This window comes from Callithrix jacchus, chromosome 21 (genome assembly GCF_049354715.1).
Source record: "Callithrix jacchus isolate 240 chromosome 21, calJac240_pri, whole genome shotgun sequence".
In the NCBI taxonomy this organism is placed as follows: Eukaryota; Metazoa; Chordata; class Mammalia; order Primates; family Cebidae; genus Callithrix; species Callithrix jacchus.
Window position 1 is genome coordinate 36281493 of NC_133522.1, and position 13855 is coordinate 36295347.

Genomic DNA, 13855 nt, shown 5'->3' on the forward strand with positions numbered 1-13855 from the left:
ATTTCAGGCCAATATCCGTGATGAACATTGATGCAAAAGTCTTCAATAAAATACTGGCAAACCAAGTGCATTTTTAAAAGAAAAAAAGAGGCGGTTCCTAAATTGTTTACCAAGAATTTACATTAAAATAACAAAAGCTATTGATTGACTGTATATTGTTCTTTGTATCATGAATTCCAGGAACATGACAATAATGGACAGGGAAGCCAGTCAGGAACAGAATGATTTTAAACAATCATCCCTGAGCATGGGTGGCAAGGGAGAAGAACCTGACTGAAGTCCCATCCTCATGTCTCCCTGGGCCTGATAAATTTTACATACCTCACATTGCCCAGACTGCTCTCAGCGGTTTTGCTGTTCTCATAAGCATCTCTCTCAGATTAGGGACTTTTTGATGTTACAGTGTTCTCTGAGACTCCCAATGACTCCAAAGTATTTAACCTTTCAGCTAATATGAAAAGAATCAGCATTAAAAACTCAAAGAAAGAAAGAAAAAGAACACTTACCATTGGTTTACTCATTAAGTTCAGACTTTCAGGACCCAACTTGATAAAGCAGATGGCAAATGGAGGTTTGACTCTTTTACCACTGCTGAACTACCAGAAGCTGAATGAAGCTCATGGAAAACTGCTTAACTATTTTCTGAACCCAAACACTCAGCTTTAGGAAAGTTCAATCTTTAATGCACACACACCTAAGAGTATGTCTAAACTGTGAAGCATCTGTGTGACTACATTTCTAAAGAAACTGAGCAGAGAGAAAATTTTGACCAAGACAAAACCTCCGCATGATGTTACACATATGTAAATTGAATACAAAATTATCTTGAAACTTCAGTTAATTCTTTCACTGCTGCGTGAGACTACAGTGACTCTTCGGGAACTACCGGTATAAAAAATGACAATTTTGTGTCAGTGGTGTGCCTCTCGATTGAACTGACAGCCCTAAGCTGAATGCACTTAAGGGACTCAAGTAAATAAAAGTTACAGCTCTGACTTGACTGATAATAAACACTGACCAGAAGCCTCCCTGTTTTTATATAAGTGATGGTGACAATGGCCATATTTGTTTTGGAGCAGACCATGTTGTTAATTTTTTAAAGACAGGCTACTCAACCAAATAATAAAGTAGTCACATGACCTACACAGTTTTCTGATCATGTGACCGTTGCTGATCTTGGATACTTTTTGTTCTGTGTCATGACCTTGTCTCTGCCGAGAATGGAATTAAATTAGGAAGCTCCTACTGTGTATCAACAAATTCTCAAAACACTTTTGTTAAACTAATTATCACACCTATACCAAGATCTAAAGAGTATAGTGATCATTTAAAAGTGAAGAAAAATTAACTAAGGTTAAGTAGCCTGTGCAAGTTAAAACATCTAGAAAGACGTGATTTAAAATGGGGTCTTTTAAACTCCTAGCGCAGACGTCATCTTTTTGGGGTGTATCATCAACTGAAATAAACTTCAAGTATATGATATAATATGAGTTCCGGACAAACCTCTATTTACCACTTACAGTCACTTAGCATCACTTTGTTAAATTGAAACTGCATCTAATAGTTGTATTTAACATACGATTTTATATAACACTCAGTATATGAGGGCTTAATAAGTGTACCTGGCTGTGAACGTTTATTATAAGAAAGTATGAAATACATAGTGTTCGGTAGAAAGTCCCGCCATCTTTCCCCCAGGTTTCTTGCCCCCACCCTCCCCCCAGGCTTCTTGCTGCCCTGAGAAAAGCCCGCCAAGCCTGCTCTGTTCTGCCTAGCAACAACAAGCAGCCAATCATCGCAGCAGGAAAGCCCGCCAAGCCTCGGCCTATCCTGAACCGACACATAACCCTCTGAGCTACCTCAGCAGTCCGCCCAGAAACGGACAGCCTATCCTAAGCTCCTATGACACTCAGCCAGCCCTGTGTCCATGCCCCGTCCACCCCCCCCCCATAAAACCCTCCTACCCCAGCTGCGCAGTCGCAGCCAGCCCCCATCTCCTTCCTTTCCTGGCCTGCCCGCTGGTCCCAATAAACCTGAACTCGGCTTCCAACTCTCGCTCGAGCTGTTACTTGGGATCGGGTACCGGGCAGGGGATCACATCGGGGTCGCACATTTTGTGCCGAAACCCGGGACGGAGGGTCGCTAGCCCCCCCTAGCGACCCCCTCCCTCCAGCGACCTCCCCAGCCCTCCTCCAATTCGGCCTCAGCACTCCGGACCAGGTAAGTCCTGTTTCTTACCTTCTCCTTCCGTGGTGCGTGTGGCAAAGGCCCTTCCTCTCAGTCCCAATCCACGGATCCCTTGCCAAGCGCCAGCCGGCCCGAGCAGGATCCCCCAACCAGGCTCCAGGAGCCTTGGGTCGGCAGACAAGGGACGCCTTCTCTGACCCACCCAATCCAAATCCATTAAATAGGAACGATCAGACAGGGGATGCCTTCTCTGGTCTTTCCTATCCACCTTCCTCTGGGGAAGCTGGTGGGTTGGAGGGACGCCTCCCCCACACTACCCCAGCCCACTCGGATACTGTTCTGAGCTCGGATACTGTTCCGAGACCGCCCTCGGCTGGCAGGAACCCTTTGCCGCACGCATCATGGGGAACGTGGAGTCAAAAATTCCAAAAAACACCCCACTAGGTTGTTTACTTCTCAATTTTACTCGTTTGGGCTACTCCCAAACCCTTAGGCGAAAAAAAGCTCATCTTCCTCTCCCAGGTGGCCTGGCCCCAGTATCAGCTCGATAACAGGTCGCATTGGCCTCCCACCGGCACTTTCGATTTCAATGTGCTCCGTGACCTAGATAACTTCTGCCACCAAACTGGCAAAGATAAGGAAGTGCCTTATGTTCAGGCTTTCTGGGACCTGCGTTCCCACCCTGACCTCTGTTCCACTTGCTCTACTCACCAGGTCCTCCTAGCCCAAACCACCCTACCCCAGACCCCTACCTCCCCGACCAAACCACCTCCATATATCATGCAAGAAGAGATGCCTGACCATTTGTCTTCCCCCTTTGTTCCCACTCCGGAAGTCCCCGACTCACCTAACCCCCCTCCCTCTGTGCCTCCTCCTGCTATGCCTCCTTCCTCCTCTCCACCTACGCCTTCTGCTACTCCCCCGACCGCTCCTCCTCCCATCTGCTCTCCCCCTTCTTCCCCCGTGGCGGCCCATACCCGTACCAAGACTTCAGCACCTCCCTCTGTCATAGCACCCCTACGGGAAGTAGCCGGGGCGGAGGGCCTTGTTCGGGTCCATGTCCCTTTTTCTCTCCAAGACCTAGCTCAAATTGAGCGCCGTCTCGGGTCCTTCTCGGCAGACCCCTCCACTTACATTAAGGAGTTTCAGTATCTCACCCAGGCCTATAGTCTCACTTGGCACGACATTCGAGTCATCTGTACATCGACCCTCTCTGCCAAAGAGCACAAGCGTGTCCTAGCGGCAGCCAGGCATCAAGCAGATAGAGATCATGCCATAAACCCACACCAAGTCCCAGTAGGTCCAGAAGCCATTCCCACCACAGATCCCCAATGGGTATATCAGGATGGAGCTGGCTCCCACATCCCAGCTCGAGACCGCATGCTTCAATACCTGTTGCGTGGGTTAGAAGCTGTATCCAATAAGGTCGTTAACTATGATAAGCTAAGAGAAGTCACACAGAAGCCAGATGAGAACCCTGCCCTTTTTCTCAACCGCCTTCAGGAAGCCCTTGTCTGCTATACCCGACTAGACCCAGCCTCCCAGAATGGGGCTACTGTCTTAGCTTCCCACTTCATTTCCCAATCTGCCCCTGACATTCGAAAAAAACTTAAGAAGGCCGAAGAAGGCCCAGAGACTCTCATACAAGACCTGGTTAAGATGGCCTTTAAAGTCTTTAACGCCAGGGAAGATGCAGCCGAGGTTGCCCGCCAAGCTCGATTGAAGCAAAAGGTTGCGCTGCAGGCCCAAGCCCTAGTGGCAGCCCAGACCCAAGCCCTGGTGGCAGCCCTATGGCCGGCAGGGGCCAGGGGTCCGAACAGCCGCTCCAAGCCCCCGCCAGGGGCATGTTTCAAATGTGGCAAGGAAGGGCATTGGGCCTCTAGTTGTCCTCAGCCACGGCTGCCTACCAGGCCCTGCCCCCTCTGCCAGCTCAGTGGCCACTGGAAATCAGAGTGCCCCCAGGGATCCAGGACCCCAGCCAACGCAAGCCGGAGTACTGGACCAGGGGGTACCTCTCTGGGAGGGCCAGCCCCTGACCCCTCTACTCGGGAGTCTGGCTCTCCTGACCGCTTATACCCTGAGCTACTGGGGCTTTTGGATGACTAGGGAGGCCCAGGCTCGTCGACCCCAGTAACCCTCGCCGAGCCTAGGGTGTCGCTTCAGGTAGCGGGAAAAAGCGTCTCCTTTTTGCTCGATACGGGGGCTACCTACTCTGTTCTTCCCTCCTTCCAAGGCCAGACCATACTCTCCCAGGTCTCTGTTATGGGAATCGATGGGGCTGCACACACCCCACGCCAAACTCCACCGCTCACCTGTATGTATAACTCAGTCCCATTCAGCCATTCTTTCCTCATTATCCCCTCTTGCCCTGTGCCTCTGTTGGGACGAGACATCCTAACAAAACTCAAAGCCCACATCACTTTCCCTGCCTCTCCCCAACACCTCCTGTTAGTTGCTCACCACCTCAACTCCGACTCAGACTATGCTTCCCCAGGCATTCTCCTCCCCAAAGTACACCCTAAGGTATGGGAGATGGACACACCTGTAGTAGCCACACACCACAAGCCAGTCAAGATTTGCCTCCAGGAACACTCCTCTCGATTTCTTTGCCGACCTCAGTTCCCTATTTCCAGGAAACACCGCCTAGGACTTCGCCCTATCATTGAAAGGCTGAAAAGCCGCAGCCTCCTAGTACCCACCAATTCCCCATGTAACACTCCCATCCTCCCAGTCCAGAAACCCTCAGGAGAATACCGCCTTGTCCAAGACCTCCGACTAGTCAATGCTGCAGTAGTCCCTATACATCCTGTAGTCCCAAACCCGTACACCATACTCTCCAGAATTCCCTCCGATACTACCTTCTTCTCAGTCCTTGACCTCAAGGACGCCTTTTTCACCATTCCCTTACACCCAGATTCCCATTTCATCTTCGCTTTCACCTGGGAAGACCCACTTACTGACAACTCTTGTCAGCTCACCTGGACAGTTCTTCCCCAAGGTTTCAGGGATAGCCCTCACCTGTTCGGTCAGGCCCTGGCAACAGACCTTCTAGGCTGCCGCCTAGCCCCATCTATTGTTCTTCAGTATGTTGATGACCTACTCGTCTGTTCCCCCAGCCAGGAAGAGTGCACCCGAGCCACTACTGTCCTGCTCAACTTTTTAGGAGATAAAGGGTATAGAGTTTCAAGAAAGAAGGCCCAACTCGTTACCTCATCAGTCATTTACTTGGGCCTACAGCTTTCCCCGGGAAAGAAATCCATTATCCCCGATCGACTGCAGGCCCTGAAAGCCCTCCAACCCCCTCAGTCTGCCACTGAAATACTCTCCTTTCTAGGGGTAGTGGGATTCTTCTGGCACTGGGTGCCCAACTTTGCCCTTCTGGCCAAGCCACTTTACCAAGCAGCTGCAGATACTCCTGAAGGCCCACTTACTTCACAGAGAACAGTGACTCAAGCCTTCCACATGCTCCTACAAACACTATGTGCTTCCACCTTTCTTGCTCTACCCAATCCCAATCTTCCTTTTCACTTGTATACGGATGAGAAAGCCCACATCGCAGTAGGAGTCCTGGCTCAACCGGTTGGCAACACCCTCCTTCCACTAGCATACCTTTCCAAACAACTCAGCCCCATGGAAAAGGGGTGGCCACCTTGCCTCCGAGCCTTAGCAGCAGCCACCACACTTACGACAGAAGCCCTTAAGATCAACCTCCAGCAACCACTCACAGTATTCTCCCCTCACAAACTGCAGGAGCTCGTGTCCGGTCAGGCCTTACCACACCTCGGGCCGTCTAAGGTCCAACTCCTACACCTTCTATTCCTGGAGAACCCCGATATTTCCCTCTCCCACTGTCCTGCTCTTAACCCAGCCACCCTTTTCCCTTCTCCAACCACTCCAACACAAGATCACCGATGCCTCGAGGTTATCATTGAAACTCAATCCCCACGGCCCGACCTACACTCCACTCCTATCAAGGCCGAAGCGACACTTTTTGTAGATGGGAGTTCCTTCCTATGCCCAGGAAAATCCCGTATTGCTGGATATGAAATAGTGACTCCTTCAAACGTCATTGAGACTCATTCCCTCCCCTTAGGAACCACCTCACAACAGGCTGAGTTAGTCGCCCTCACCCGGGCTCTCAAGTGGGCCAGGGACAAAACTGTCAACATCTACACAGACTCAAAGTATGCCTTCCTTATTGCCCACTCCCATTGTATGATCTGGAAAGAGAGAGGATTCTTAACCACCAAGGGCACCCCGGTAGTTAACGGAAAACTTATAGCTGATCTTATCTCTGCCATCCAGCTTCCAAAGCAGGTTGCCATCATTCACTGTCGAGGACACCAAACTTCCGGGTCCCTAGTAGCCCTAGGTAATGCTTTTGCAGACAGGACGGCCAGAGAAACAGCACAAACCTGCCCACCCCCAAAGGAAATCTACTTCCTGTCACGCTGCTACAAACCCCAGTATTCCAACTCTGAGCTCGAACTTTTACAGCAAAACCCTGGAGTGACCTTTAGGGATGGATGGGCCTTCAACCACAACCTTCTGATACTTCCCCAAGCACAAAAAACTACCATCATAAAGGACATCCATGATTCCTTGCATATCGGGCCAAAAGCCCTACTCCACTTCCTCCTACCCATATTATATCCAGAAGGGCTCCCTTCCCTTATTCACCAGGTCCACGCTCAATGTCTCATTTGTGCGAAGACCAACCCGCAAGGAGCCTGTCATCTTCGTCAACAGCTCCACCAGTTGCGTGGATCTTTACCAGGACAAGATTGGCAAATTGATTTTACTCACATGCCAAGACATAAACAATTTCGGTTCCTGTTAACCATTGTTGATACTTTTTCAGGCTGGATCGAAGCTTTTCCCACCACTTCGGAGTCCGCCGACACTGTTGCTGCCCATCTCATCCAGGACATCATCCCTCTGTTTGGGCTTCCGGCCACTATTCAGTCAGACAATGGCCCGGCCTTTGTCTCCAAAGTTACTAACGCTGTCTGTGCTTCCTTAGGGATTCAGTGGAAACTGCATGCGGCCTACCACCCCCAGTCATCGGGTAAGGTAGAACGGGCTAACGGACTAATCAAGGATCAGCTTACCAAACTCTCTCTCGAGCTTAAGCAGTCGTGGGTCTCTTTACTACCGTTAGCTCTTGCCAGGCTATGGGCCCGCCCCCGAGGAGCTTCACAGCTCAGTCCATTCGAGCTCCTATACGGGCGACCCTTCCTGCTATCTACTCCACCTTCTCCAGAAAGTTCCCCCCTGAATACCTACCTCCCCTATTTTACTCTCCTCAGACATTTACTCAGGGAACACGCCAACGCTTCTATACCTCAGACCTCAGAAATTCCACCCACTCTGGGAAAAGTTGCCCCCGGTGACTCGGTCTTCATTAAAACTCTCACTCCAAAACCCCTCTCACCTCGGTGGGAAGGGCCCTACACCGTCATTTTAACCACCCCAACGGCTATCAAGGTTGCTCAGATCCCATCCTGGGTACACCTCTCCAGGGTTAAGAAGTGTCCAAGCTGCTCCCCTAACCCCCATTGGGAGTGCGTTCCCACAGGTCCCCTATCACTCAAAATACATAAACTCTGACCTATTCAACCTCTCCAACCCCGAGCTGACATGTGGCCCCTACTCGCTGTAGTTCTAACCTTCTTGCCTACTGTTCACAGCGGGTTTGGGCGACAATATGATCTCAGCCAAGTTCTAAAAGCTGTTTATGGTGAGCCCTGTGAATGCAAGTCAGGGGTTGTGTCCACTCCGCCCTCATCCTTCTCAAGTCAAATTGATTGTGGAACAAAAATAGCATACCTTTCTTATGGCAACGACCACAAACCAGGCTATGAATGTCTTAACAAACCCACCATAGCAATAGTTCCCCCAGGGTCTCCCCAACCAGCCTGCAACTGCTCATCGAAAATGCATCTGTCTATCCACAGCGGTTGCTATAAAAATTATGCCACTTGCACAAAAAATAATAAAACTTATTTTACAGCCTGGATCAATGCCGATCATGTTGGCTCTTTTGGAGGTGACTGGGCCTCCAGTTCCCCATTGGGCGTCACCTATAAATATGCCGTTGCTTCTTGCCCGGCCTTGGGGAAAGTGGCATGCTGGGAAAGCAGCCCAACCATTGGTGTCAGTGATGGAGGAGGCCCACATGATCAAATGAGGTCCCACCATGTTAAAGAGATCCTAAAGACATTGTTTCCCACTATATCTTACCACCCCATATCCTTACCCAAGTCTCAACAGATAGACTTAGATGTCCAAACCCAAAATCTCCTTAAGGCAGTTCACAGTTTCCTCTTACATAGCAATTCCTCATTAGCTAACAACTGCTGGATCTGTATGCCTCTGGGTACACCTATGCCTCTAGCTTTACCTGCAATTGCTAATTTCAGCACTAATGGAACTCTCCGTCTTCCTTTTGCAGTTCAACCCTTGTCAAACCTCTGTATTAATGTCACTTGCTATCAAAAGCCCCTCATGAATAATTCCTATGACATTGACTTAGGTTCAATCACGAGTTCCTGTAATTGTTCCAAATTTGTAAATAGCAACTCCAGCATGTATGCCCCTGCTGGACAAAGCTTTGTCTGCGGGAGCAACATGGCCTTCTCTTATCTACCTCAAAACTGGACAGGAATATGTATGGTGGCCTCCTTGTTTCCTGATGCCAGCATAGTTTCAGGGGATGATCCCATTCCTCTTCCCAGTTTCGATGTGATCGTGAGCAGGAAAAAGCGGGCGATTCAGTTCATTCCTCTGCTAGCTACCCTTGGAGTCACCGCTGCCCTATCCACAGGGCTGCAGGTCTTGGCTATTCTTTACACTCTTATCATCAGCTTTCCCTTCAACTGATTAATGATGTTGATTTACTCTCATCTACTATACAAGTTATTCAGGATCAGCTTGATTCCTTAGCTGAGGTGGTCCTGCAAAACCGCCGAGGCCTAGACCCACTCACCACAGAAAAAGGAGGACTATGCCTAGCACTAGATGAGAAGTGCTGTTTTTACGCCAACCGTTCTGGTATTGTTAGAGATAAGATAAAAACCCTCCAAGAAAATTTAGCCGCAAGAAGAAAGGCACTCCTCGACAACCCACTATGGGGAGGGCTGAACGGCATTCTTCCCTATCTCCTTCCCCTCCTCGGCCCCCTCATAGGATTCCTCCTTCTCCTATCAGTTGCCCCATGTTTTTTTCAGTTTCTACAGCGCCGGTTTCAGGAACTCACCCGGCTCACCATCCATCAGATGTTACTACAGCCAACCCCTCGTCATTCCAACTACACATACCACCCTCTGCCGACTTCCCAGACTCCTTAAAAAACCCCACTTCACCCCTGTACAGCAGGAAGTAGCCAGAATGACTCAGCCACCCTTTGTCCTTTAAGGAGTCGGGAATGTTCGGTAGAAAGTCCCGCCATCTTTCCCCCAGGTTTCTTGCCCCCACCCTCCCCCCAGGCTTCTTGCTGCCCTGAGAAAAGCCCGCCAAGCCTGCTCTGTTCTGCCTAGCAACAACAAGCAGCCAATCATTGCAGCAGGAAAGCCCGCCAAGCCTCGGCCTATCCTGAACCGACACATAACCCTCTGAGCTACCTCAGCAGTCCGCCCAGAAACGGACAGCCTATCCTAAGCTCCTATGACACTCAGCCAGCCCTGTGTCCACGCCCCGTCCACCCCCCCGCTATAAAACCCTCCTACCCCAGCTGTGCAGTCGCAGCCAGCCCCCGATCTCCTTCCTTTCCTGGCCTGCCCGCTGGTCCCAATAAACCTGAACTCGGCTTCCAACTCTCGCTCGAGCTGAGTTAACTTTAAGCCACATTAAGAATTCGTCTTCGGCCGGTCGCGGTGGCTCACGCCTATAATTCCAGCACTTTGGGAGGCTGTGGCGGGTGGATCACGAGGTCAAGAGATCAGGGCCATACTGGTCAACATGGTGAAACCCCGTCTCTACTAAAAATACAAAAAAAAGTAGCTGGACATGGTGGTGCAGGTCTGTAGTCCTACCTACTCGGGAGGCTGAGGCAGGAGAATTGCTTGAACCCAAGAGGCGGAGGTTGTGGTGAGCCGAGATCGCACCGTTGCACTCCAGCCTGGGTAACAAGAGCGAAACTCCATCTCAAAAAAAGAAAGAAAGAAAAAAAAAAGAATTGTCTTTATACAGGCTTTTTTTATGTGTAATGTAACAAATCTTCAGAAATATATTCTATTCCTTTGCCTGTTTTTATTTTTTTTTCAGAACAGCAATTCATTTTGCCAAAACATATAAATATGACTTAGAGGGAAAATAGCCTAAGACAACTTAGAATTTAACATTGTTGGAAAAATGAATATGTGCATTTGGTTTAACTAAGTAGGATCATCAAATTTGTTACAGAAATAATGTCAGTAAGAGACACTTTTGGAGTTGCAATGATAGGTAGTCTATTAAGGGTCTATTCATTCGCTTATTCTCTTAACTGGTACCTGCAAAGGAGACAAATTGATACTTTCACTTAAGTGATTCCACATGAATTAGCCCATTAAAAAGAAAAAAGTCAATGACTGACATCTATCTTCAAATCTGCAAATTTTCACACATGCAACTGTAACCTATGCTCCACTTCCCACATTCTTCCAAATTTGAAAAAATGGTATGTATTATTTTATGTAAATAATTTAAAACTGGAACAAGTAGGCCACAATAATTAATTACTTAACTATTTTCACTTTGCTAAAGCTGTCTTTAACAAATGGTCTATTGCATTCAATAAAATCATAATGAACTTTTATCTCTCTTTGACCTTTTATCACAAATGAAAAATAACATATACATAAGTAAATATTGAAATTATGCTAGGGGTATGTCATATTAAAAAAATTGCCATTTGCTGGTATATTAAAAAAGTCATATACTTCTTTGAGTGACCCCAAATATTTGTTGTAAATAACCCTATAGATTTGGAATGGAAAATATGTGCCAGTCATGGTGTTACTTTCCTATTTACACTGGCACAATTCATTGCCAATTGATTTTTGTTTACTACCCTTAGATTTGGCCTTAGAATTCTTTTCAAAACAATTCTCTAGGGATAAATTGCTCTGTGTTTTAAAATCTATTTGCCATCACTGATCTAAACTGTAAATGCTAAGAGAGCTAAGAACTATCAATTCATGGTGAAAGAGTCCAGCGATAGGGAAGAGGTAGAGCACATGTCTTACAGCCACAGTCTCTGCCGGCGAACACTTAGGGGCTGTTGTGAAGGCTGAGGCAACTTCATGTTGGATGCTGATCTGCCATGTTGACTTCTTGTTAACCCCAGTTCTGGGAATGCCTCTAAGATTTCTACTTTCATGTATTTTCTTTCTTTTCTTTTTTTTTTAGATAGGGTCTTGCTCTTTTGCTCAGGCTGGAGGGCAGGGGTGTGATCAGCGCTCACTGCAGCCTCAAGCAATCCTCTCTCCTCAGCTTCCCGAAGTGTTGGGATTATAGGCCTGAGCCACTGCACCCAGCAAGAGCTTTGATGTTATCATAAACACGTACTCACTATAAATCTCGCCCTTAGGCAAATTCTGTTTGACATAGAAGCCCTGAATTTGGAGAATGACAATACAGGGATCCCCTATCTTGTCTCTCAGCCACCTGAAACATGTGTTCTGCTTCTAAGTGTCTATCAGTTGTCTTTCTGAGATACTGGATTTGTCAGGCTCTTTTTTCTGCCTCAGCTTCCTCATCCTTTAGGGGCAGGTTTGCCTAGACCTGCTCACCGAGGAACAGCTATGAATCAGGAGTAGGTAGACATCAAATAGGAAATTTATTGAGGTGTGCACAGTAGTTTCAGAGCTGAGCTCTGAAAAGAAGATTGAGTTATATTTAATGAAGAAACCAATCTGCCTTTTTTTTTTTTGAGACAGAGTCTTCCTCAGTCACCCAGGCTGGAGTGCCGTGGCACAATCTTGGCTCACTGCAACCTCTGCCTTCTGGGTTCAAGCAATTGTACTGACTCAGCCTCCCAAGTAGCTGAGACTACAGGTGCCCTCCACTATGCCTGGCTAATTTATTTTGTATTTTAGTAGAGACGGAATTTCACCATGTTGCTCAGGCTGGTCTTGAACTCCTGAGCTCAGACAGTCCACCCGCCTCGGCCTTCCAAAGTGCTAGAATTACAGGCGTGAGTCATTGCGCCCAGCCCCAATCTGTTTTTCAATCTTAATGCTGCACTCAAGATTCTCAACATCACCATGCCTCGAGGTATTGGTATAGGCATTTTCTTGTCATAACTGTTGGTGCGTATTCAGTTCCCACAGAATAAACTGTGTAGCAGGTACTGTGTGCCATGCAACTATTATCTCTAACACTTGCAGCAATGCCTCAAGACATTACATGTATTGTCCTTCTTTTATAAATGAAGAAAGGTAGTTAGTATTCTATTCTCTTTTTACTCTACCAGTCATTTTGCATTGTTGAATAATAAAAAAAATATTAAAAGGAAAACACATATCAGGGATTACTAGTTATTTGGATGATTGTTATCTTTAACCTATGTCTAGTTTGATCCATTTTGTCAAATTTGCATTATAGAAAACATTGAGCTTAATGGACAGAGAGCTACAATTTTCACTTCCCAGGGTAAAAAGAGACATCCCATCCCTTTATAGGTCCTCATGTCCTCAACCACAGAGCAGGGCCTGACCCACTGAGGCAAAAACTGATCGTTTTAAGGAACAGAGAGCTCATAAGGCTAGGACATCTTACCCTGCTTAATGTGCCACGTTTAAGCATATTGAAACTAAATAAAGAAGTCATGAGCATTGACCCATTTTAAATTAATAGTTGTTAAAACTTAAGTTAGTCAAGTTATGCTTCTATCAGTTTGTTTCCAGAACACATTATGTTAAATCATATTTTTAAAATGATAAATTACATTCTGAAGTTGGATAAGAAATAGAGGAAAGTAGGGCAGATGAATTCTAAATATGGTCCTTATTTATTTATTTATTTATTTTGAGACGGAGTTTCGCTCTTGTTACCCAGGCTGGAGTGCAATGGCATGATCTCGGCTCACCACAACCTCTGCCTCCTGGGTTCAGGCAATTCTCCTGCCTCACCCTCCTGAGTAGCTGGGATTACAGGCATGCGCCACCATGCCCAGCTCATTTTTTGTATCTTTAGTAGAGACGGGGTTTCACCATGTCAACCAGGATGGTCTCGATGTCTTGACCTTGTGATCCACCCACCTTGGCCTCCCAAAGTGCTGGGATTACAGGCTTGGTCCTAATTTATAATCTATGATTACTATACTTAGGTTCTCATATTCTTACCCACATGAAAAAAAAAATGGTTTTGCCCACAGCAAAAACATTGTGCTTTAAAGGAACAAGGACTGTATCTACATAAGTTTATGAGCAGAAATATGTTGTTTTCCACTTGTCAACACCAGAGTCCCCAGAGGAGTCTCTTTTTCTTTCTTTTTAAGCCAAATACTTAATTGTGGCCTTGTAATTACTTACTCTTGTCAGTTTCCATCAAACGCAACATAGCTACAAAAGATTTTTTTCTTGATTTTGGAACTCGGTTAAACAGAGTCCATTCATGAGCTCCCAATTCTACTGAATGGTCTTTCACGTCCTGACACCTAATTAATAGCAAACAATTTTTTCCA

At 47.1% G+C, this 13855-nt stretch overlaps 1 long non-coding RNA gene across 1 annotated transcript in view; it reads right to left on the minus strand.

The window, feature by feature from the left end:
- Positions 1-327: 327 nt before the first annotated feature.
- Positions 328-13855, minus strand: part of LOC128930393 (uncharacterized) — a 36602-nt gene continuing 23074 nt past the window's right edge. Inside the window, exon 5 of the long non-coding RNA XR_008478365.2 lies at positions 328-448. This is a non-coding gene — a long non-coding RNA (uncharacterized LOC128930393). The remainder of the gene's footprint in view (positions 449-13855) is intronic.